General features: G+C 38.2%; 1 protein-coding gene across 1 annotated transcript in view; it reads right to left on the reverse strand.

The window, feature by feature from the left end:
* Positions 1–1,241, reverse strand: part of LOC109377288 (sodium/potassium/calcium exchanger 2) — a 93,585-nt gene extending 92,344 nt beyond the window's left edge. The window contains exon 1 of the mRNA XM_019633614.1: positions 1,206–1,241. The gene's annotated coding sequence lies outside the window, so the exon portion shown is untranslated. The remainder of the gene's footprint in view (positions 1–1,205) is intronic.
* Positions 1,242–27,811: the final 26,570 nt, after the last annotated feature.

The raw sequence follows: 27,811 nt of genomic DNA on the forward strand, positions 1-27,811 counted from the left end.
AATGTTTCAGAACCATTACCACAGGTCTCTTACTCTGAAGAATACTTATTAACAATCATAGTCTGTATGTTTGAAGACAAACATGAAACCTATAGTAAGCTTGAAGTATGGGTAAAATGTCAGTACGAGGTACATGGAGACATCTGTGTGATTTTATTATAATTGATATTCTATTAGAAATCATGTCCCTAACTACAGGGTTTGGAGAAGAATCAGAGGGGATTACTGGTGTCTCAATGGTGAGAAAGATCATGAACTCTTCAAAGTAAGAGACCTGGTCTGTACCCCTTGCCCAGTACCAGACCCGGCATATCCTATGGGCTTTCAGTAAATGGCATAAATCTTTGCTTGGAGCACTCAAAAAGGAAGGATGGGGTCAAATGTATTTTTATTCCTAGTCCTTTCTGCCTTAAAATTCTGTAACATTTTTAATGCACTGTGTTATTTGATTCCTATGGTTAAGGTTCAAAATATTTTAGGGGCAAGGTTACAAGACTTGAATAGAGTTGAAATGTAATCACTGACGGCTGAGCACAAAAACTCTGAAGGTCATTTCCCTGTCATGTGGCACAATACAAAATGCGATGTGTTAATTGGATAGGAACTGAAAAAAATGTGCTTGTTGTTAATAATTGGTCACAACCACTATAACTAAGGTTCTTAATTTGAGAAACTGGAAGAACTCTGCTGTGAAGATTTCATTAGCAAAGGGTTATATTATAGAAGAACTTAAAGCATTCTTTTGGGTATTATGTATATATTGAATATATAGATCTCATGCAGCATTTCTTTTGATGCAACCAAAAGAAATTTCCGATCAAAAATTAGGTGCATGCGGATACACAAAGAAAACAGGTATCAAGCATGAAAGTCCCCCACTGTCCCCAAACATCAGCTCAACATCCCTTGGAATGCAATTTGAGAATATCTTACTCTTTCAACTCCCATCAAAGTTCATGCCAAATGAAAGAGGGAACTCAAACTTTTGATACCTAGTCCCAGAGGTACATTTGTCAGTGACTGTCAGAATTCAGTTGACAGTAACTGTGGGCCAGAGCATACACCCACACCCACAGATTAACCCATTTAAATACTCCAAGGGAGAGGACAATCTGTTGAGCACATGAGCCCCTCCTTCTCCCAGCCCTGCCCCTGCACTGTCCGCAGGCACATGAACAGGTACAGACAGGGCCACTGCTTCCTACCGGTAGAGCCTGTTCATCCTTGTCCCTGGCTGTAGACGGCTGCGGAAGAGGAAAAGGCAAAAACAAAAGACAAAGAAATAAATAAATGATGCATCATACATAGGTTCTACATTTAATAATAAGCATCAGTACAGGGAAATAGTTGGTTCTTTCTGATCCTGGGAAGGATCATGCCAACACAGGGGGCCAAGAGTATATATCTCTAGGTAATATATAATGGTTTGTTTAGGTACATGGTACATTTTCTTGAAAGGTCAAAGTCGAATGGGCAACCGGATACCTAACAACAGAGGGCAGTAAATCAATTATGGCCCAGCCATGCTGTGGAATACCACGTAGTCATTAAAATGAGTGAGGTGTATATACATGTATTGACATGGAAAAATATCGAAGATATATTGTTATGTAACAAATTTTAAACCTTATTTATTACCTCATTTTATAAAAGAAAATAAATTAATAATACTTTAATATATGTGAAGAAAAAAAATTCTCCAAGAATTACACCAAACTGCTATTAGTGGTTATTTTTGGGAATGGTATTACAAGGACGTGTTGTTTGTCATGTCTTTTGGAGGGTATCTACATTTACTGCCCAACATGTGAATAAAAACAAAGCTTGGAAAAGTAAGCCACTGAATTAAAGACTAGGATCACCACACATGGAACTCAGATAATCTACTTTTTCTCCTGCCCCCACATGTCTAGGTTTTCATTCTAATAATGAAAATATTTGTCAAGTTGAGAAATGTTGACTAAAACACAAGGGCATGTGATGGTCTGGTCATCTGTTGGGAGACCCACATCTCAGATAATGTGACAATGGAGCTCTACCAACAGGCCCCAACTGGACAGCTTTGCTTTTCCAATTTAACATGAACACTTCTTGTTCAAAAGAACCAGGGTACCTCCGATGGTCTTTTCAATGATGTACAGGTAGGTACCTTGTGAATTTTCTCATGCTCAGACCACTGCCTTGGTCACTTCACCTCAACTATTGATGCATACAGCAAAAAAACAAAAAAACAAAAAACCCAAAATAAACAAAACAAAACTGAAAGCTTTTCCCTTGTCTTGCCTTCTGGTCTTGTCCATTACAATCTTTGCTTATCTACGTCTTCAGGAACAATCACACACTCGGACTAGACAGCTGCAGTGCTATTTTAAAACCCTTAGTGACCCCATGCTCTCTTTTTTAGTCCTACCACACATCATAGAAAGAACATTAAAATGCCCCCACATCCACTTAAAATATACACTTTTTGTGTAAAGAAATGAAAAGAATTATTATTATTTTGCATTTCAAATTATTGGCTACATGCAATTCATTTAATGTATGATTGGCATGCTTGAAAACTTGGAAAGAGAGAAAATCGAATCCACAACTTGTTTTCACATGTAATTTTTAAGAAGACTAAATGTTATACTTAATGATATTGATACTAAATATTTTGTAGACATTCAATAAAAAATTTAATAATCTTCTAGATACCTTTTGGGAGTTTGGAGTCAATATCAATGCATATTTTTTTCTTCTGGTTCCAAACATTTTTGTAGACTATTGAAGATTTTGTTCCTCTCAGTGACATATAGAATGATATGGGTTGGTGGTAATTTCTGAGCACAGCCCATGGGTATTACTAAATTTGCCATAAGCCCCTGATTTGCTGTTGTCTCTCAGCGACTTCTCTAAAAACACTAATAATAATTTTAAAAATCCTGGATTCCATAGTTCCCAGGCACACACACGCTTGGGGAACTGGAGTGGACCTGAAATTGTCCTTTGATTTCCCTTTTTGCTCTGAAAAGCACTGCATGATCTCACTTCTCTCTGGCAGGTCCTTTCATTTTCTCTTCTTCCATATCAGACAGCTCAACAAATGGCCCCACATTAGACAGAACAATGCCACAGGGAAATTATCCAGTGCAGCAAGCTCAGCCTTTGGACATACATTGAGATTAACTGTCAGAGCACGCCTTTTCAGTTAGCAAATTTACACCTTGTGGCGAAATGGGAGACAAATAATTATGAGCTGGGGTTGATGTCACAGCAATACCATCAAGAAACAGGATGAGACAGGAAAGAAAAGGGTGGTCTTTATAAGAGCAAAAATATCACCAGTTGAGATTTTGGTTTAAAAAAACATATATTTAAAGAAAGTATTTGAGGAAAGAAAAAAAATATCTAAGGCTGTCCTTTAGTCTGAAAGGAAGAAGAAATATCTACCCAATTGACTTCTTTTTTCTCTCACAAACAAGGAGGATGATAAGACACAATAAATGAGAAGAAATGCCTTGTACATAAATTTTACAAAGCAAAATATGAGTGCAGAGAAAGGTCTGAAATTCTTCACAAAATCTCCCACTGTTTAATGTCAGCACAAGTTGACATTGTTAGTTTTCTTTCAAGTGTAATTCGTGGACATGAATATACATCAGGCTACAACATGTAAATTCAGGTATACACACAACTGGCAGCTGAGGCCATTAACTCTCCAGCCCCCCACTTTCCTTTTAGGTAGTCCTGTTGCAAAAAAAATTAGAAATGTGACATGATAGCAGTTGCTCATTTTCAGGGGCTTACCTACTGATAATTCCTGGCACCCATGTGACTTAGTCTCACTGTAAATGCATCTTGAAGCAAACTCTCCATCCTGGCAATGAGTTGCTGATTATGTTAGGAATTCAATTGTAAAGGGAGGAGTTTTAATTACATTGGAAGTAACTGGTGAAGGTGACAAAGAAATGATCCAAATGTGGATAGCCCATAGTGTTTCCAACCACTGGATTATTTAGTTAACTAACTGGGTTTTGGAGTGGTGTCCATGTAGAGAATTTATTTTCAGGGCCATTGAACATCTGGCATGTTTATTCTAACCCATTGGATGTTACAGGAGATAACTTCTTCAAAAAAAGGCTAACGTGGCTTTAAGGATTAACCTTAGCATTCTTATTATGCATTTTACTTTTTAATCCCCTGAATTTTAAACACATCAAAATATCACACATTTGGGCTGTACTGGTTTGAAAGCCCAATTCCTGATGGTCAGTTAGTTCAAAGGCTGTGCCAACTATGAGAAAGATCTGCTAAGCCAAATCCCTAGCATACACAGCAATTCTTGAGGAATGTTTAAAAGAATTCATAAAATGAATTCTGGTGTGCCATCACATACCCTGCTCTTCACTCATGAAAGCAGGACATCCACTGGGCCAGGATGAAAGAAATACATCTTTTGCTTACAAGGAAGTATTCTCTAATTCAGTCTCTTAATTTAAATTGGCCCCCTCCCTAATTACTGCAAGTAATTGCCTGAGTAACTGAGCAACTGGGATGTTGCCATTAATGTCTGTTGTTCACCCTGGTGGAACCCCCATTCTATATGGGAATTTTGCTGCCTATTTGATAGGTGTTTGTCAGCGCCTCATCCCCCAGCTCCACATAATAAAACATATAGCTCATTTAGAAAGCATTGTTAACATTACAAATCATTCAAAAATCCTTAGATCATCTCTCTTCTTTGACCCTTGAAAGCCACTGGTTTGAACAATGATTTCCCTGACTACTAAGTGTAGTGTTTATGTGACTTTGTACAGCCCTCATCCAGCGTCCAGCTCCCCGCCGCTTCCACCTCGCACATGCAAACACTGAGCAATTACTGTACAGAGCCCCTGCTTTACTCTCACTGATAACTGCCCACCTGGAAATCACATAATCAAATGTGTCCCATATACGCCAAAAGACACGTGTGTAAACTAAGAGGTGGCTCTTCTGGCCAGGGGCTTGGCAACAGATAGAGAAAGAGACCCAATTTGTCACTACAGTCAAGTAACAACCATAAACATCCACAAACCTACCCTTTTAGGAAGTCCTATTAAATGTGCCTAAATTCACTGTGCCAAGGACCCAGAAGCACTATAAAGTCTATAAAGAACAAATTTAAAAGTGTAATTATTTTGTCGTAAGGTGGCCCAAAACATATGAACATATGCTAGCAATTAGAAATATTAATCCAATATTTAATTGACAATTTTTTCTTTCTTTGAGGAGTTCATCCTTGCCTTTTGACATTAATTTTAATGTCTTAGAATTTAGAAAGGTTGGGTGAGGGACAATCTGAATGACTGATTTCCATTTTAAAGATTAACAAGGAAGTATGAAATGACGTCTCCTTTTTCTTTAATACATTTACCTGTAACAAGCAAAAACATTTCTGTTTATTCATCTTTAACTCTCCTGGTTAAAGATGAATATGCTTCAAAGCTTATGAGAAGGCTAGATAAAAGGTACAAAAGCCTTAAATCTGAAATCTAAAAGGAAAGAAATCCTACTACCTCTTTTTTTTTTTTAAGTAGTATTTATTGGCTTTTTTTTTTTTAAGATTTTTATCAGGGAATTGGGGGGATGGGAACAGTGCTGGGGAATTGGGGGGAGGGGAACAGACAAGTTGCTGTCCTTTTGTTCTTCAGTCTAGTTGTGGAGGACGTTGCTTCACTGGCCCAAGTTGGCANCAAGTTGCTGTCCTTTTGTTCTTCAGTCTAGTTGTGGAGGACGTTGCTTCACTGGCCCAAGTTGGCACCATCATTGCGCTCCTCCTGGGCGAGGCAGACCAGTCGCCGGCTTCTGGACTGCTGCTCACGCTGGCTGCCAGCTACATAAGGTAGCCCATGGCAACCCACTGCCACAGGAGCTGCAGCCTACGCCGTCGCTGGCGACTCATGGCAGCCCAGCTCCAGGTTGAGCTGTTGTTCAGCATCTTAGCTGTGGAGGGCAGTGTCACTGGCTCTCATATGTGGGATCTGAACCGGGACCCTCTGGCGTCCCAAGCTAGTTCTTAACCATCGCACCACTCAGCCGGCCCCCTACTACCTCTTAATCAGATGCAAAATCAGCTTCCTCTCCCTCCCTTTTCTGTGTCCTAACATATTCCCTAAAATATGAAGGGAGGAGGGTAGAGATTAAATAAATTCCTAAAGAAAGAAATACTAAGAGATTTAAATTCAAATGAATTTTACTATTGGTTGCTGGGTAATTAGCCCACAACCAACTGTCCTTTTAGGAAAGTAAGAATCTCAGAGATTAATGAAGGGCTGAAGGGTGGCAGCCCCGGAGGCAGGGGTACCCACTCCACAACTCTGGTTCAAAGAAACACATTGGGGTGAAATTAAGTAAAAAGCGTAGTGATGGAAGCTCACATTTTGGATGCAAAGTATTTTTATTATTTATTTGAATAATTCCCATGATCATTCAAATGATCTTTCTACTATTTGGGAGAGTAGAAAAAATTTCAGAAGAATAGATATGCCCCAAAATGAACGGAGTGGGAGTGAAATTGCTTAGAGACAGTTAAGGAACATTTTGCCTTTACAATACAGAGGGTACCAAAAGCATGTATATGTATTTTAAGAAAGGGAAAAACTGTATTAAAATTGTAATACTCAATATATTCTGATAACAAAAGATGAATACAAGTCATGTGTATACATTTTTTTGGCACCCCCGGTACTTATACAGAGAAGAAATAATGTAGGATGAGAAGTGGTGTCCTTTAGTTATTTTTTTTTATTTTTAAAACTTTTTAATAGCTGCCAACATCTGAGCCATGTTGGCAGCTCAGCTTGGGCCGGGACTCAAACCGCTGTAGCTCAGAGCTTGCACTCTTGAGCGAGCTTTTAACCAACTGAGCCACTTGGCCGGCCCTCCTTTAGTTAGTTACTAAGAATATGGAATTCAGGCCCAGACTGCTTGGGTTCATTTTCCTATTTTTGTCACTTCTGTGACCTTGGACAAGTTACTTAGTTTCTCTATGCTTTAGTTTTCTCATCTGTAAAATGGAAACAATAATAGTAACCATGTCAGAACGTTGCTGTGAGGATTAAATAAATTAATATATGCAAAATGTTTAGACTAATGTTTGGTACATTGTAAGCACTATGTATTAGCTTTATTATCATTATTATTAATACCAGGAGCCACAAGGGGCAATAATGACAAATTATGACAAAAGTAGGGTCAGCGTTGTGAACTAGATTAGGAAACAGGGTGGTTTCTCTGGGATGCAGAAAAATTCCATTGATTAGGATGGAGAGAGGGCATTAGGGGATGGTTAACTGGGCATGTCCAGGCTGGCAGCTGATGGAGGAGGAGAAATACAACAGGTTGTATTTCTTGGACTTGGCTTATGACTACATCCCTATACCATGAATCAACATCATCAGAAGGACATAGGCTTGGCAAGGGTAGGTCAGCATTTCATACCCATATACCTTAGTGGGTGTGGTTTTGATCAGGAAGCTCTAAAGGTTGGGAGATTCAGAGAAGGAAGCTTTGGAGGCTAGAAGATTCAGAGAAGGTAGAACCCAAGCATAAACCAAAAGGATCTCATCTCCTCCAGAATTCTGAAAGTTTCTGGTCAATGATTTCATTTGGTAGGATGTTGTTTGTGAGCAGAAAAAGCAAAATGTCTGGATTAGAGAAGGCCACAGGCTTAATCTTGAGTTCAACCTCCACTGGGCGACATTCAAGACTAGAGGATCTGTGAATCCAGGAAGCTAGGCTGTGCGGAGATAATATGTGAACATGCTCGGTGTGAGTACCTGGGTGTGTTGGGTATCTGTTGAAAGTCACGATTTGGATAAAGAGTGAAATAAGGTCCCGTCAAAACATGGAAAAAAGTTTACCTCATGAGAGGGCAGCTACTCATAACAGATGAGATATGGCATCTGTTGTGATCCTTTCTAAAATTGTTAGGAAATACGATTTGAGAATACTCAGTAAGGCAAGGGGGTCAGGGAAACGTCAAGATGCAGAACTGGTAAGCTGAAATCTACACAATTGCATATAATCAGTGTCTCCAAACTTTATTGATCATATACCATTATCAAAAACATTCTGAGCAAGTAACATACATAGAATATAAATGTCTATATGCCTATCTATCTATCTGTCTATCTATCTATCATCTATCAATCATCTATCATCTAGTTTATGTGCTACTCTCAACCATTAAGTAAACATGGACTAATTTCTTCTTTGTTTTTTGAAAAATAAAAATAAACAGAAGAAGTCCTAACATTTTCTTCTTATATCTCAAATAATTATCTAGTGCGCCCCAGTGGAGCATTAGCACACACCTTTAAAAAGGAGTTTTACTAAGTGGTATTTACCAGTGGTGGGGAGGGGGAATGGGGAGAGGTTGGTCAAGGGTACAAACTTCCAGTACAAGATGAATAAATTCTGGGGGATCTTATATAGTATATACACACACAGAGGGTGCCAAAAAATGTATACACATTTTAAGAAAGGAAAAAACTGTATTAAAATTGTAATACTCAATATATACCAATAACAGAAGATGAATACAAGTCATGTTTGACTTCTGCAATTACAAGAGGTGCTCAAAGTGGTTATAATCAGCATCTAGACACTTCTGATTATGGCGAACTACTGCTTGAGCAACATTGACCAAAGTGTCCAATTGTCTACATCTTTATATCTCTTTTGCACCCCTGACTGACACATATATATATATATATATATATATATATATATATATATAAATATATAATGAATACTGTATTATATAATTAAAAGTTGCTAAGAGAGTAGATCTTCAATGTTCTCACCCAAAAAAGAAATGGTAATTATGTGACATGGAGGTGTTAGCTAACTCTGTGGTGGTAACCATTTTGCAATACAGCAATGTATCATATCAACACATTATACCTTCACCTTATACAATGTTAATTATATCTCAATAAAGCTGTAAGAAAATAAAAATGGAGTTTTAAATGTTTCTCACAGAACTGTTAGCTGTACTGGGCGCATGCCCCACCCACCTCTCCCAGCCAGCCTCCCAAATAAGGAGGTTGTAAGATCTTTGTGGATGGTATTTATCTCATGCTTCATGGCCCCTAAGGTGGCTACTTAAAATGCAACCAGGTGACATGGAAGAGTGAGGCCACTCAGGCAAAGTGGAGACTGTGGGTTTCTGTGTCAGTTACTTTGATACTTGTTCCACCAGCTAAATGAATAGTGATGATTATTTAGATCCATCCCTTAGAGTCCCTATTTTAATCTTTCTTATTAAGTAGGTACACAGAAGACAGTAATCCTCATTTTATAAATGGAATGAGAGAAGCAGGAAGTGCCTCAGGCTGTTTCTGTACACAGGATACTAAGCACCTGGGTTAATTCACTTAATTTAGTAATTAACAACCCAATTACCATGGCCGTCTCTCACCTCGCTGATAAAATCCAGATGTTGCTAATATACTTTGTTGTATTGTTTGAGCAATTTTCACAATTGCTAATGAACCATTTCGATACGCCAATCAAAATGGTTAGTGGTGTTCTGGTATTAGTCACACAATGTCCTTTGATCAGTAAAAACCCCAAGTGCACTCATATATTAAGTCTAGATTGCCTTACATTTTTTTTTCTTTTAAAGGAAAGAGTGTCTAAGATGATCTGAATTTTAAAGAAAAGCCCTACAAATGCTGGTGCTGGACACACCACAGAATAATTTGAGGCAAATAAAGGAGATTTCAGTAATAATGGATAATATTTATTAAAAGTTCAACATGTACCAACCGCTTCTGTAAATATCTCATTGAATCTTCACAATAATAGGTATTATAACCTCTCCTGCCCCCTTTAACACATGAGGACCCTGAGGCTGATGGAGGTTGGATAATTTGTCCAAGGCCACATAGCCAGTAAGTGGCAGAGCTGGGATATAAACTGAGACAGCTGGGATCCAGAGCCTCTTCAAGTGTTGGGGAAACAAAAACGTAGAATCTTCCTTGCAGTGGACTGTGTGAAGGATACTGGAGACACCAGAATTGTAAATACAGTAAAAATAGTTTATACATATTAAGAACTAATTATGAGCTTTGACTTTCAATGGAAGCCAGAAAATAGTTGCCAAGTGATTGTTGTGAACACAGAATAACAGATTTTATTTGTCTTCACTTGGTACAAAATATCCCTAGTGCCCAGGAATAGAGAAAGTACAGAGGTGTTTTCCGGTCTTTTGTTTCTTCCAGCACTATTATTTAGACTCATCTAAAATTGTCATGAATTTTCTATATTATTTCTGTCTCTTGAAGTTCACGGAGGCACTTTTTATGGCCTTCGCAATGGCATAGGTTTGAGCAACACTGCAAACTAGTTTAGCCATATATCAAATTGACTTATATTAAGGAGTTTGTAGCTCAGCAGTAGGTGGGAAAAGTGGGATCCTCTGGTGGTCTCATTTATCGCTGTGGCTCTGCAATACTAGTCTATATTTAGTTTATTTGGAAGTACACTGCCCAGGCTTCAATTTCTTTCTGACACTTGAAAGACTAATGCTGTTTCTTTGTTTCAAAGCAAGAACAACTCAAAGCATAAAACAATCACTATCACAGTGTCTGAGGCATCAAGGGGAGACGCTGAATAAGCAAGCTTTGAATAAAGAAAATTCATTCAGTGACTTAATATTTAGTTGGTGATATTTATTGGATGTTTACTACATGCCAGGAATTTATCTAGGTTCTAGGGATACAGATGTGACCAAAACTGACAAAAATCTCTTGGAGATTTTTCATGGGGTTACATTCTAGAATATGTTATTATCATAGAATTAACTGGACAGAAAAAATAGGTAGTATTTAGATTACTTAAAACTAAGTGTTATAGTTAGGGATATACTTAAGTGAATTAGCTCTGGCCTAGCCATTAGTTCTGTAATCATACTTTATGATTAATTTATTAATCCTGGATTTGGCATGCATTCAGGTTTGAAGAGAGGCTAGCAAAGACCCCAAAGAATAAAAAAGAACATGATTATGTCTATAAAATTATAAAAAACACATAGCAAAGGCCACTAAATATTTAAAGTATCTTGAAACTGATAAAATGTGACAATATTATTGGCAACAAAGTTTCTTGCCTAAGTTTTTAACAAATATTTTACAGATTTAAGATGGAAAAAAAACCCAACAACCTGAAACTCCAAGGAGAACAAAAGCCTATAATTTGAATTTAATGTAACTTTGTGATTTATATATATATATATATATATATCTTTTCACTTTTACAGTCTCCTAGATACAGTGTAACCTCATTAATACAATATATCAATTTTCCACATTTTAACAAGTTATCCTAGAAATTTCACTAGCACCATACTAGCACCTGATTCCAATAGGACTCTAATACAATTTCCATAAATACAGAAAAATAGAGATGCCAGGTTTACTGAGCTTATTTTTGGACTTCCCAGGAAGCAAGTGAATATCATGTCAACCCAATTTAAATATTTAATAATATAAATGAAAATATAATTAAATTTTGGGAAAACAACAAAGGGCAGAGATATCAAGTATAACAAGTGTACTAATATATCAAATGATACATCAAATGTACTGATATCGCGAATTAGTCCCATTCTTTGATTTCCAAGAGAGGCCAGAGGAAAGCAAGATCATTCATGTCACAGAGATGGTTTTCAAAAATGCGACATAGTGACATTTACTTCAAACACTGCTTGGCCACTTCCATATTCCATTCACACTTTGTGTGTCCTCCCATTTACTCTCTACTTCATTCTTTTGTATTATTTGTCTCCTCTCTTTCTTTCCCACTACTGAGCAGAGCACCCTTCCGAGAGCAGAAAGAATACATTTTTCATTTTGTATTATTCCACAGTACCTGGAATAGTGGTGCTAGGTGCTCAATAAATGCAAGTTTAATAACAAGCGAAACCAGACAGAACTCCTTTGCCAGATATGTGCTTTGCAAATATTTTCTCCCATCTGTAATTAGTCCTTTCATCCTCTTAACAGTCTCTTAATGGTCTTTCACTGAGTAAGTTTTTAATTTATCAAATTTTCCATTGATGCATTGGTTTTTGGTAGCACATCTAAGAATTCCTTGCCTAGTCCTAGGTCCTGAAGGTTTTATCCTATTTTTTTCTTTTTCTTTTCTTTTCATTTATGCATTTATTTATTTTTAGCTGAGCCATCCTGCCACCTGTTGGCAGCTCAGCGGCAACTCAGCTAGGGCTGGGAATCGAACCGCCTACTTTTTTCTTAGAATTTTTAGTTTTATGTTTTATACTTAAGCCCGTGATCCATTTTGAGTTAATTTTTCCATAAGATAGGAGTTTTGGTTATGATCCATTTTTTGCCTATGAACGTCCCAATTGCAGTTACACCCATTTTAAAAAACAGGAGTGGAAGCCCTAGTGGGGTTAAATGACCTGCCCAAGGTCATACAGGTAGTAGTGGAGCCCCTGGGACTAAAATGCAGGAAGTCTCCCTTTAAACCACAGGACTATACTTCCTAATAATTAGATTTCCCTGGGTCCAAGGCATCACTGTCTCTGCATTCTCCAAGTAAACATAAAACACTGGATTCACCTTCTATGTAGGACAGAAGGAAATGAATTCAGAAAATGGAAGCCATCTAATCTTCATAGAACTATTTCAGGAACTCTAGAGCTTTAAACATTAACCTCTCTTTGAACAAAAGTATATGTTTTTATTTATTTAAAAAATAAACTATAATTTCCAGTGTCATGCATCCTTACAATTGTATAAAGACAAAGTGTAAAAAAAAAAAAACCAACAGAAAAATAGAGATGAAATTGAGATGTGCCATTAAGTAAGGATAGTGCTCTATTTTTGTTGATGAAATAGTAATGAAATGGCGATGTTGGAGGTTCAGGCCTTAAAATTTCTGGTTCCAGACAGTGGCTGGAGTCTCCTAGGGCATGTCTTATCTGTTATCTGTCAATAGCATAACGGAAATTGTACACTACTGAAAACAGATGTAGCCTTGCAGTAACAAAAATGGAAAAGATATGCTCTGGGACTCCTAACTGCATTACTGTCAAATGGAGTCAGGAGGTACCGACAGTATAGTCAGCACCGTCTTTCTGGCCAAATAGTCAGCACAGTATTCAGTGTTGCAATTAAAAATCTGTTGCAGAATCAGGGAACAATGACATGAGGAATATCCTGTAGAAAAGCTTTCTTTCTAATTGCTGCTGGCTCTGAAGCCTTGGCTTTAACCATTTGAGGATTTCTCAAGATAGTTCCAGACACTTTGCTTTGTCATGGGTCCCACTGCACAAGCTTATTGCCCAGAGAGCATCATAAGGCTGATAATACAATATCATCACTGAAAATTTACTATTTACTATATTACCATAATATTCAACATCATTGAATATTGAGGATTCTAATACAATGAAAAATATACTGAGCCTATAGGAAAATGAATGAAGAAAATCCAGTCCAAAAGTGAAAGATTGTACTTATGTTAACATTTCTCTCAAAATAATGCATGTGTTAATTCTCTAAGTTTTTATAATGAAAACATTTAAACATAGGAAAAGTTCAGAGTAGTACAATAAATCGTCATATTCCCACCACTTAGATTCAAGTGCTGTTAACATTTTCTATATTTGCTTTGTCAATATATTTATAATTTTTTCTGAATCACTTTAAAGTAAACTGCAGATGTTATACTATCTGCAGCCCTAAACATTTCAGATGTTATCCTCTAAGGATATGGGCATTCTCCTATAGGATCATAATACCGTGTGTGTACATTCGGAATGTATGTAATAGGTGACATGTTGCCTTAACAATTGGAAATTTTTTTTGACATGATCAATTGTTTGTTTTTATAATTTTGTCCCCAGGCTAGTTATTAATATATGTAAAACAAAATATTTGTTTTATTTGCTTAGACCTCCTTTCCTTACTTATCCCACCAACCCATGAGAGCAGATTAACAAAAATAATTTGGTTCATTAAAAAAAGAAGTTGCTCTAGATACAAGTACTCATTTCTTGATTAGTGTTAGGTATTCGCTTATTGCTGGCAATACAGACCACACAGATATTTGTAAATACAAATACTATTTAGTGCTGGAATTTGGGGTCCACAGTCTGGACTGGGGTGGGGAGTTTGTGAAATCTCTGAAACTGTATGTTAAATTTTGTATGTATATGAATTTTCAGGGGCAGGGGAAAGAGTATCTATCCATAGCTTCCATCAGCTTTTCAAAAGTATTTATGACCCTAACAAGGTTAAAAATCACTGATTTAATGCTTTCAAAATACCCTTTGGAAGCTATTACAAAGGACACAAATTATCAGCTGCTAACTGACAGAAAGGAGGCATTCCTAAAGGACTCATCTAGTCTACCAATTGAAAGCCTGATGCCACCAAAGTGGGTTCTGGCAGAGGCCAACTAGAGCAGAAGGCAGCACAAAGCACGTTACACACAGTGACACATTCTCAATTAGTTCAAACTCTTCAGGAAAAAGATCTGAATGTCACTGCAGATGGTCCATTTCTATTCAGTGGGCAGAAGCTGGGCAGAGCGCCAAAGGTCCGCGCTGGAAATCAGGCACTCGTCTTGCCTGACTGTGGTTTGTTCCAAATGTCAGCCCTTTGCAGGCTTTGGTAACCTTTCGGGTGGTTTACAACTGTGATTGTGCTCACCTTGAAGAAACACAGAAGAGGGATGCAGAGAAACCCAAAATAAACAAACGAGACAAAGGGAAAAAGTCTCCTTTTTTACCTGCCAGGACATTATGGAAATGCGTGCACTTCCGTACAAATGCCAAAGGGAACTAAACAAGAGTGTAAAGAAGTGCCAGGCTAGGTCTTTTGACATGGCCGTCTCATAGCATTAGCAGAATTATGAGTATCTCCTCAGCACCTTTGTTTTGAAGCTGGAAGGAAGTGAAGCACAAAGGGTTGAGGCAACTGGATGGGGTAAGGGCAGCTAGTTACTCAGTGAGCAGGGGCTGGGGTTAGAAGCTGTGTCTGTTGAATGTCATTTCCCACCCATCACATCTTGTTTTACAAATATTCAGTGTGGGAGGATAGGTGTGGAATACACAAATGTAAATGAACAATAAAAGACTGAAGTGAAGTCAGCTGTACAGGGATCTTGCTTGCCGCGCTTTGTTTTATGCTAGCTTCTGTTGAGAGACAAATCAATACGACTCGGCATTTCAATAACTCGATTTAAATACATGATCTCATTTAATACTTCTAGCTCCATAAGCATTACCCATCCCATTTTATTGCTGGAAAAAGTGAGGCGCTGCGAGGCTCAGTAGCCCACGGCCACAGATGCAGTACTGGATAAAGCTGGGTTCATGCCCAGAACTGTCTGGCCCTGTTCTTGGCAGGCTTGAGACTATGAACCAGATGGGATCAGGAAGTACATTAAAACCTGGGAGGGCACAGGCTTTCAGGCCCCTAGAGAGCACTTAGTTGAATGACAAAAGGTTATTTTCTCCAAATGAGACCCCCCTTTTATCCAATACACACATTCTTGAGCTGTTTTACGGGAAATCAAATTTTGGTCAATTTGGTTGAATTTATCTTTATGGCTATTCATTTGGAAGATGATTCTATACTTTTTTTTCACCTGTTCCCTCTACTGAATTGGAGATCCACAAATAAGCATTTTAACATCCTGGGATATCTAAAAAAAAAAACTCTTTCGCTTGTTTTGGCAATGGAATAATTATTTCACAATGAGTTAGAGTCTCACATTTATTTCTAACATTTAGTATTAAAACAAACGGTATGCTTCAAGAGGATAATGCCACGGAATGACACTACAGAAGGGAGAGAGTTTTAAAGAGTCCTGGCTCTGCCAGTTACCAGTTCTGTGGCCTCCAGCTAAGCCCCAGTTCCTACACATGTAATATGTAGATGACGGCTATCCCAGAGGGTTGTTTAGTTAACAAATTAAATACAATGATATATGTAAGATTCCTGGGTCTGTATTAGCACTTAATAAACATATATGAGAATAAAAAGTTACAAGAATCTATAACTTGAACAATTAGGTATCTAAACTCACAGATGGGAGAAAAGATAGCCTCTTCAATAAATGGAGCTGGGAGAATTGGAAAGTCACGTGAAAAAGAATGAAACTAGACTGCTATCTGTCACCATGTACCAAAATGAACTCAACGTGGATCAAAGACCTAAGCATAAGACCTGAAACAATAAACTGCATAGTAGAAAACATAGGTACTAAACTTATGGACCTTGGGTTCAAAGAAGTTTTTATGAATTTGACTTCAAAGGCAAGGGAAGTAAAAGCTAAAGTAAATGAATGAGACTATATAAAACTAAAAAGCTTCTGCACAGCAAAAGAAATCATCGGCAAAATAAAGTGGCAACCAACTGAATGGGAGAAGATTTTTGCAAACACCTCCAATAAGGGGCTAATATACAAAATATATAAGGAACTCATACAACTCAACAACAAAAAACAAATACTCCAATTAAAAAATGGGCAGAGGACCTGGAGAGACATTTCTCCAAAGAGGACATACACATGGCCAACAGACATATGAAAAAAATGCTCAACATCACTAATCGTCATAGAAATGCAAATAAAAACCACAATGAGATATCACCTCACACCAGTTTGAATGGCTATCATCAACAAGACAAATAATAACAAGTGCTGGAGAGGCTGTGGAGAAAAAGGAACCCTCATACACTGTTGGTGGGAATGCAGATTGGTGCAGCCACTATGAAAAACAGTGTGGAGATTCCTCAAAAAATTAAAAATAGAATTACCATATGACCCAGCTATCCTGCTTTTGGGTATATCTACCCAAAAAATCTGAAACCATTTATCCGTAAAGATATATGTGCTCCGATGTTCACTGCAGCTTTATTTACAGTGACCAAGACATGGAAACCAAAGTGTCCTTCGATAGATGGATAGATAGGATAAAGAAGTTGTAGTATATATACATAATGGAATACTATTCTGCCATCAGAAAAGATGAAATAGTGCCATTTGCAATAATATGGATGGATTTTGAGATTATAATGCTAAGCGAAATAAATCAGATAGAAAAAGTTGAGAACCATATGATTTCACTGATATGTGGTATATAAAACTGAAAACAACACAGGAACAAGAAAAACAAATGAAGAAACAAAAACTTGTAGACATAGGCAATAATTTAGTGGTTACCAGAGGGTAGGGGGGGGAGGAGGGTGGTAGATGAGGGTAAAAGAGATCAAATGTATGGTGATGGAAGGAGAACTGACTCTGGGTGTTGAATACACAATGTGATATATAGATGATGTATTACAGAATTGTACACCTGAAAGCTATGTAACTTTACTAACAATTGTCATCTAATTAAACTTTGATTAAAAATAAAAAAGAAAGGAATTTCTACCCCCAGAAAAATTCTGAATGTCTCTGAAGCTTTGGCCAAGAATTACGACTTCATACAGAGAACTGGGCAAGTCAGTCATTATTACCCCAGATAGATGAGAAATGTAATCTTCTGTTTTTCCATTTTTCTCATCAAACAATTGCCATTTTGCATTTGCAAGTGGTTTTACCAATACAAAGATTTTCTCCCACAGCTCCTCATCTCCTCCTCAATATAACCTTGTTAAAAAGTCACCAGGTAAAGCTACTAAATAATAGGTAATTGTGTGGGGGCCGGCCGAGTGGCGCGATGGTTAAGAACTCGCTTGGGATGCCAGAGGGCCCCGGTTCGGATCCCACATATGAGGGCCAGTGACACTGCCCTCCGCAGCTGAGATGCTGAACAACAGCTCAATCTGGAGCTGGGCTGCCATGAGTCGCCGGCGACGGCGTGGGCTGCAGTCCCTGTGGCAGTGGATTGCCATGGGCTACCGTGTGTGGCCAGCAGCCAGCGTGAGCAGCCAGCGTGAGCGGCCAGCAGCCGCGGTGAGCGGCCGTCCAGAAGCCGGCGACTGATCTGCCTCGCCAGAGAAGAGCGCAATGATGGTGCCAACTTGGGCCAGTGAAGCAACATCCTCCACAACTAGATTGAAGAACAAAACGACAGCAACTTGTCTGTTCCCCTTCCCCCAACTCCCCAGCACTGTTCCCATCCCCCCAATTCCCCAATAAAAAATCTTTAAAAAAAAATAGGTAATTGTGTGGGTTTTCCAACTTTTGGTAGTTTGTTTGCAATTGGCTGCAATTATTTTTATCCCCTCACCCACCAATCTTTGCAACAGTGACTTTGTACTGCCCCACCCCCACCCACCTCCCCCACCCACCGCTGTCAGGAGGTGGAGTTTACCTCCATTCCCTTGATCTGGTCTAGTCTTGTAACTTTCTTTGGCCAACAATAATGTGGTAGAAGTGACAGTGTTCCAGTTCCCAGCCTAGGCCTCAAGGGGCCTTGCATGCACCTAGATGTTCCCTTGGGATCCGGCCCATGCCAACCATCATCCAGCCAGATGATAGAAATTACAACTGAGCAGTGAGGCAAATACTTTGGGGATGTTTACGTGCATGGTCTTTTTCACCAACAATCTTGTTTGGACATGTGCGTCATATTGGCAATATGTGGATAGCCAATTTCCATTTGTAATGACGACAGCATTTTACACATTAGGGAATTCTCAAATCTCAAATAGGGAAACTGAGATAGACACCTCTCCTGTGATATGAGAGCTTAACTAAGATGAGAGTCAACAGCTTTTAGGCTCTGCAAAATCTACTTTTCCAGTTATTCACAGAGGAAGCAAACCAACCTTTAAAACATAAGGCATAGTGATAAAAGGGGAGAGAAGCTAAGAGAAAGAAAATATTTCTTATTAACTGGGAAAACTTACAAATATTTATTCTGTTAATCAAACCTCAAACCATATGCACTCTTAAAAAATGTTTAATAGATTTTTAAGGCCCATCATGCTTCAGTATAATAACATGAATTTATTAGATGAGTAAAGAAATTAAAGCTGCCTGGTTCTTTCGGGTGGGAATGTGGTAAATAACAAAAACCTTTTCTCTCTGTTGAAGAAGTCATAATATAAAATTATTCTCAAAACATATTTAAGAAGTCAAAAAGCATTATGTGTTATAGAACTTTAATCTGCCTGGCACCTTTCCATGAAAGCATCATCAGTTTTATCAAAAGACAAATCTCCTGCTATTATTAATCCATGTACCTTGCTGAGCACTCACTGCATAAGATCAGATCTATTATATTTAGAAAATAAGACGTTGAATTTTCACCTTTTTAGATGTCAAAGTTGGGTATCTTTCTCTCTGTACTGCTGGGATAAACACTTGCATGTGTTCTGGATTTCTTTTAGGTTGCTTAAACATTTTTAAAAACTTAAATTAATATTTATGTTTTTGACCATGAAAGCAATACATGTTCACAAGAACGTTTAGGTCTTGATATGGGGCTTGCAGGGCCAGGACAAGGGTAAGGCAAATGTCTCATTTGTGTCATGCACAAAATTTAGGTGGGGGAGGGGAGCAAAAAAATCAGTAACATAAATGATATAAATGCAATATTTCAAAAATCAAAATTAATGCAAAAATCCTATGATAAACTAAAAGATCAAGATTTTAAATAAGGATAGGCTTCAACCCTGCCCTTGCATGAGCCTTTCTCACTCACATCACCCTAACCCTGGCCCTGGTTCCAATAAAACTTTATTTACAAAAGAAGTGCCCAGGCTGTAATTTGTCAGTATTTTTTAAATACTGCACTAAAATATTATTTATCTTGATTACTGAGATTTTAGGTGCCCCCTAAATTTTGTATCTCACTCACCTCACCCTAGGTCTAACTCTTGGAGTTTGGATTGTATTCCAAGTTCAAATGGTAAGTAAGCCAATGAAGGTTTTTAAGCATGTGGTTGACAGGATTCATTTTAAAAAATGGCTTTTGCTGCTATGTAGATGGGAGGGCGGTCAAATGTGGAACCTGGGGGACTAGTCAGGAGGCTGATGCACTAGTCTAGTGGTTTTACTCTTGTCCAAGTTACCAAAGACCACTGTGATACTAAGACGGTGGCCAATTCTCTGTCCCCATGTCTCACTGGACATCTCAGCATTTGTTTTACTCCTGTCATTCTCCCATCGTTTTCCTTCTACTTCGCTGAATTCTCCTCCTCAGTCTCAAGGACTCCGCTCTCTTCTGTTCTCAAACAATCCCTTGGGCTTAAATATCAACAGACATCTGTAGTCCTCACTTTGTCCCCTCTAAACCTGTACATTCGCCGGCCAATATGCCATCTCTATTCGATGTGTAGTGGGCACAACAGGTTTCACGAGGCCAAAGTTCACTTTCCTAGATTTGAAAGTTGGTGACTTTCTCTCTGTTCTGTTGGGATCAGTCCAATCACAAACTTAGATATTACAAAACATCTTCAGATTTCTTTGCATTATTTTAGGTTGTTTAAACATTTTTTAATACTTAAAATAACATGTATGCGTTTGGATTATAAAAGCAACACATGTTCACTGGAAATATTTATTTCTAGTCCCCAAACCTGTTAATCTTCCATCTACCTTTTAGTAGAGGATGGCCCTACCATCCACCCAACTGATCAAGCCCCCAAATTAGGAGTCTTGCTTAATTTTTTTCTTCCCTTTTCTCCTACATCCAATCCACCAGCAAATTCCATCAATTCTATTGCCAAAATGTGTCTCCATTTTTCTTTCAATAAAATCAGCACCAACTTTGTAGGATATAGCTCCCACATCTCTAGAGTAGGATCTGCCCCAGATGCAAGAAGCTGGTGTGGAGGGTGTGGTGGGGTAAGAGGCCGTGAACAGGAGTGTTAAATTCTCAGGATAGATTGTAGGGAGGGAGACTGCTTGGCTTTTGGGAAGCGGAAGATACAGGCTGGAAAGAACTAGTTCCTCATGTGTTTGGGCCTCCCCAGGTGGAACAGAGGCTAGAAGGTGTCCCAGCTCTAGGCCTGCCATGCACACTCACATCCTGGGCTGGGTCCACATGTCTAGATCTGGGACCAGAGGGAGAAATAGTCCCGCAGGCCCTGGGAGATGCAGGGGGTTGATCTTGGAGGAAGTAGGGTGACCTTAGTGACAATGTGTCCAGTCATCACCTGGGAGGTGGCCTGAACTGAGGAAGATGGTGACAATAGTTAGCTAGAGTTCAACATGTACAGCTCAGAAGCCATGGTCTGGCATGGGGATGACACCAGGTGGCAGTGTACTGAAACCACGGGCTCAGGTTTCCAAGCTAAAAGGGTACTCAGGGAGCCAAACTTGCTGAGTCCTGCTCATATAGACCGAATGGAATTTGTTTGCCTGCTTTGTTGTATAATTTGGCTTTGAGAACATATTATATAGGCTTGTGATGCTATGACTTTTCATGTCTCATGATTGTGAGAGCCTGCTTCTAGAGGTTGTATTTTTTTAACAGATCTAAATGAATTAATCAATCATCTGCCCACTTACAAAAAAATCAGTGAATTTGATTTAGTAATTGCTGACTTGAAATGTTCTTTGCATATCAAATGGTTGCATATTGGGACAGCTTTGTCCCGATCCTGTTAAGATGAAGAATTTTTATTTATTTATTTTATTGTTTTGTTTTTTGAGGAGGGCGGAGCCCACAGTGGCCAATGTGGGGATCGAACTGGCAACCTTGGAGTTATCGGCGCCACGCTCTAACCAATTGAGCTAACTGGCCACCCCTAAGAATTTTTATCTTAATGCTAAATATTTAAAAATTATAAATACGTACTTGCTTTACTTAGACTTGCATTTTACAAAATTCAGTGGACTCTATAGTATAAAATTATTAGATTTAATATCTCTTGCCTACTGAACTGTCTGTAGAGATCAAAGGCCAGATGTTATGTTTTTCATTAATCTTGTTAGTTCAAAGTATCTCTAGCTAGTTTTTTGACAATTCTCTGCTACTCCACTCTTTGCCACCACTATTACATTTGAACAACTGGTGGAAATGTCCTTAAAAGGGCAGCAAATTTAGCATAGAACCTTCGAGGCATGTTTCTCTGTATGTGGAGTGTTTGCTAATGATGGGCCCACAAGTGAATCTAATTCAGATATGGTCCAGAGGATGGGTGAGAGGGGCCTGGAGCCACAGATATTGTGCCTCAGGACAACTGCCCGAAATACTCTTCCATCCTTTGGAATGGGCAGACTTGTCATGTCTGAGCCTTTCCTCTCTGTAACACATATTTACTAAAAATAAGTACGAACATCTGTGTATTCCTTTCTAGTTTGCAAAGCACTTGCAATAAATACATCGCTACCAACATGATGCTTAGGACAGCAGTTCTCAACTTAAAAGTTTTTCTGAAACACATGATGACACATGGGACACTTGCACAGCTATGGACCAGTGATGTGTTTAATCCACAGAGTGTAAGAGTCACCAGAATTTTACATGTTTGCCTCCTTCCTACTTGTGGCAGCTTATTGGAGCTCAATTGAGTAAGGCTGTGGTTATGGCGATAACCTTGAAAGTAATTGATAAAAGTAAATTTATGAAGTTGGCCACTTTGGTCACTGTGAATAATAAACTGCCTATGACACACTTCACATCTGAAACATACTAGTCCATCTCAACACTACAGTTATGAACTTGGGGCTTAGTGGAGAATGGCATTTCTTATCTAAAGATCAAAGATTTATGTGACATGAGGATACGGTGCAGTGTGGGAAATGCCGAAGGTGGAAGAGATGGTGCTTAGCATTGTTGATTCCTGCTCTCTTTTGCAAATAAATAAACTGAGGTATTAGGAAAGTCAGATTCAAATAAATGTAGGTGGAAGATTGGCTTCTGTGGTATAAGGACATTTAGACTAAACTGACAGGTTCATAATTTTTTAAGGTGGCATTGCATGCTTACTGTGCAAGGAAGGTCTATGTATTTCACATAGATTCATTCACTGAATCCTTGTAACAGTCTATAAGTTTTATTTTCATCCCCATATTACAGAGTGGGGAAACTGAGGAAGTGGAAGATTAAATCACTTGCCCAAAGTGTACTATAGTAAGTGAAAAAGCTGAGATCTGAATCCAGGTAGTCTAGACCCAAGGTTTGTGCTCTTAAATCATCATAGTACTCTTCATCTCCAAGTCTAGGTTTTTTTATTTTAAAATTAAAGTTCTGTTTTCCTCGCTTGCCCTTAGCTTATGTGTATTTTCTCCACATTTTTATCTAAACAATATGCTTGAAACATAAAAAGTTCATGTTTATATTTTTAAAAAACTAACCATGACATTTTTCATGTTTTGATTAATGAATACTTATAATATCTGAAAATAGGATTTGTCATCAGGAATTTTGGTCATCATTAATGTTACTCATCTGCACTGAAAATTTTGAATGTCAATCACTCTATTAGCGTTCCCATTCTGTGATATCTACATCAAAAAGTATATTTATTTAAATAGGGTCTTTTTGAAAAGATTTTTATTAAAATATAGCTAACTTACAATATTATATTAGTTTCAGGGGTATACCATAGTTATTCAACACTTATATACCTAAAAAAGTGATCACCATGGTAAGTCCAGCAACCAGCTGACACTGTACCACGCTATCACAATATTATTGACTATATTCCCTATACTGCACATTACATCCCCATGACTTACTTGTTTTACACCTGGAAATTTGAACCTCTTATTCCCTTTCACCCCCCTCCCCCCCTGCCCCAACACACACACACACACACACACACACACACACACACACACTTTTAAAAATTTTCAATTAGAGTTGACATTCAATATTATTTTATATTAATTTCAGGTATGCAGCATAGTGGTTAGACATTTATATAATTTAAGAAATGATCCCCTGACTACTCTAGTACCCACCTGGCACTATACATAGTTCTTACCATATTATTGACTATATTCCCTATGCTTTACTTTACATCCCATGACTAGTTTGTAACTACCAATTTGTACTTCTTAATCCCTTCCCCCTCTTTTTATTATTAGTTTCAGGTGTACAAAACAACATAATGATTAGACATTCACACACCTCACAAAGTGGTAATCCCAACAAGTCTACTACCCATCTGACACTGTACATAGCTATTATAATATTATTGACTATATTCCCTATCTGTACTTTACATATAAAATATAATTATATATTACATACATATTTAATATGTGTATATATATATATATATACACACACACATTAATTATAGTTAACATTCAATGTTATTTTATATTAGTTCCAGGTGTACAGCACAGTGGTTTGGCATTTATATAATTTATATATAATCTTCCCGATAAGTCTAGTAGTCATCTGACACTATACATAGGTTTCACAACATTATTGACTATATTTCCCACACTGCATTTCACATGCCCATGACTATTTTGTGACTATCAATTTGTGCTTCCTAATCCCCTCCCCTTTTTCACACACTCCCTAACCCCACTCTCATCTGGCAACCACCAAAATGTTCTCTGTATCTATGAGCTTCTGTTTTGTTTATTTTGTTCTTTAGATTTCACATATAAAATCACATTGCATCTGTCTTTCTCTGTCTGACATACTCCATTCAGCACAACACCCTCCAGGTCCATCCATGCCGCTGCAGATGGCGAGAACCCGTTCCCTTCCATGGCTGAGCAATATTCCATTGTATATATGTACCACCTACTCTTTATCCATTTATCCATGGACAGACACCCAGGCTGCCTCCACATCTTGGCCATTGTAAACAAAGCTGCAATGAACATATGGATGCACACGTTCCCTCAAAGTAGTGTTTTGGGTTTCTTTGGATAAATACCCACAAGTGGGATTACTGGGCCCTTCTTTGTCTCGTGTTGTAGCCTTTGTTTTAAAATCTATTTTATCTGGTATAAGTATTGCTACTCCAGCTTTTCCTTGTTTGCTTGTTTCCATTTTCATGAAATATCTTTTTAACCATCCTTTTACTTTCAGTCTGTATGTGTCTATCCATCTGAAGTGAGTCTCTTCAGTGCATATGTAAGGGTCTTGTTTTATTAAGCTACCCTATTTTTTGATTGGAGCATTTAATCCATTTATGTTGAATGTAATTGTTGATAGATATTTAGTGATTGCCATTTTCTTATTCATATTTTTTATTTTTTTCCATCTTAAAGAAGTCCCTCTAACAGTCTTTGTAATACTGGTTCAGTGGTGAGGAACTCCTGTAGTTTTTTCTTGTCTGGCAAGCTTTTTATCTGTCCTTTGATTCTAAATAATAGCTTTGCTGGGTAGAGTAATCTTGGTTAAATATTAGGGTCTTTTTCATGAACTAACCATGAACTGAAATTTTCAGAACAAACTTTGGACAGACATCAAGCTAAACAAGGAGAATGAGATACATACAGTACGTAATGGTGAGAAAAGCATTCTATTACATTCTATTTTGTATAGTTTCTTTAGATCCTCCTCACCCTTAGCAATGAAAAGAATAATTTTAGAATTCAAGCTATGTCTAGACAGAGGGGAAAAGTTACCAGGGACATAAAAAAATGCCTTACCTGGATGTTATAATGTACCCAACTCCTAACATTAGGTACCATATTAATATAATTTTTATCCACATTCATTTGTAAGGACGAAGATTTCTGGAATTTCTACCATGTCAGGAATATTTTGCATTGGTGGTTGACTGTAAAACTGACTTTTTTTTTTAAACTAAAAAATGTTTGCTCCTCACAGGGTATGCTGCATTGTTACAATAATTATTCAGGACTGTGGTTTAGCATATTTCAGTTTGTGAGTTCATGGCTGTAAGAGAAAAATAGGGACATATTGTTTACTTCAGATTAAATTCTCCACATAGAACAAAATAAACATGGTATGTTTTTCAAATATGGTGGCAAAAAATAACTGTGTGTTTTTAAAACATGATGCCAAAGAAGGGTGTGGAAGAGGTGGGGCTCAGGACAGAAGGTGGAAAGGATAAGTGAGCATTTTCTAGGTGGGTCTGAGGTTGAGAGCAGCACAGGGTTTGGTGACAGTGAGGGGCATCTCCAGTAGCCCAAGCCCCCAGGGGCTCTGGTCTACTCCACACCTCAATTTTGGGTTCCCTATATTGGTTCTGCAAGAAAGAAGACTTTGTACTAAGTTTTTCACTATGAATCACAAATATAAACTTTTCACGTCTGTAAGGAACCTCTGAGGGAATTGTCCTTGTCCAGTCGTCTCTTTTTAAAAAGGAAGACACTGACCCCCTAGGGAAGTAGCTGTGTTTGAAATACAAAGGACACTGGACCTGGGTGAGAGGACCCACTTGGAGTCTTGTTCCGGATCTTCCCACCTGTGTGACCTTGGGAAAGCTATCAGCCTCTCTGGCTACGCCCTTCCCAGCTATAACATTATGAGAATCCCTCCTCATAGGGCTAGAAAGAGGAAATGGGATGATATAAATGAAATCACTTTGGAAATGATGTAAAGCAATATAATCATTGCTATCCAGTACTCACTTTAGGCCCACAGTTCAGCTTTAGCCAGAATGCAAGGAATTCTAGCCATTACAGTATATTTAAGAGTCAAACTGGTATGTTGTGTTTCATATCAATCTTCTCATATGCTTCTTTTCCTCGCAGAAATAAAGTAGAAACCATGCGAGTTTCTTGCTTTTTTTCTCAGACTCCCCTTGAAGATTCGAAGAGAAATTGTGCTTTCACCCAACTGATCATTTCTCTTCTTTGAAATTGCCCTTGCCACTGATTATCACAAAAACCAGCATCCTTCTCAGCAGCAAGTGGGGGGACTGTCACTTTAGGGCTGACACACTTTCTTTCCTTCAGAAAGAAATTCCTCTAAAGTGCCAAATGCTGAATTCAAAACATCAGTGATGTCAGGGCAGGTTTGCATTCTAAAGAAAGGTCACTGCTGTGAAGAATGGATCTGTGTGCAGAGCCTCATATGAGGTGGTATAAGATTGACAGGCACACAGTTCCACCAGAAAGATTCTGATAGATAATAACATGATTTCCTTTTCCAAGGGTGCGCTAATCGGACAGGAACAAGATATAAACACACTGTTTCCCAATTCTCTCCATCTCTCTCTCCCTGATATTACCTCTTTGGGCATATGTGGAGTGAAAACTAAGCTCTTGTAGCCTTAAAAATATGGCTGTAAACAATCTTCCCAGGCATGTATTTCCCATGACCATTCCTTCCCTCATCCTCAAACACATATGTGTACACACACGTGCACACACACACGCAGACACACTGAGGGAAAGGAGTTGCTAATTCTTTAGTTGTATTGCTTGTCTGGAATACTAGCCTTGGGCCATTGCCCTGGGGATGTCTGCTGAATTTCCCTCCATCCTTCAAGTCTCAGCTCTTCCATGAAGCCTTCCAAGATTTTCTCAGACAAAATTTGTTTTCTTTTCCTTCTTATCATGAAGATTCCTCTACTACAGTAGTATCCACAGCCTGTTTTGATTTAACAGTTTATTTTTATTTCTTTTTCCCTCCAATACTGTGAATTCTGCCTCAATAAAAAGTCACAGTCATCAATATCTCCCCCATAGAAATTAGGGATTTAGTAAAGGTATTTATAGGGACCCGAAGCTGTCAAACTCTTTAAAGTCATTCTTTTTATCTCAGGAAACTTACAGATGGTCTGTGTTATCATTTCCTAAACCTCTTTTATTAAAAATTTGGGCAAAGAAAACCAGACACAAACAGGTCTCTAAAACTAGAGAAGTAAGGAGCAGTGGGAAGGATAAAAAAGATATGGATGTTTATGGCTATGTTTTCATGTGACAGATGTCCTTGAGATGGGGTGGGACAGCAAGCGCTGCTAAG

The sequence above is a fragment of the Hipposideros armiger genome, unplaced genomic scaffold (assembly GCF_001890085.2).
Source record: "Hipposideros armiger isolate ML-2016 unplaced genomic scaffold, ASM189008v1 scaffold_1357, whole genome shotgun sequence".
NCBI lineage: Eukaryota > Metazoa > Chordata > Mammalia > Chiroptera > Hipposideridae > Hipposideros > Hipposideros armiger.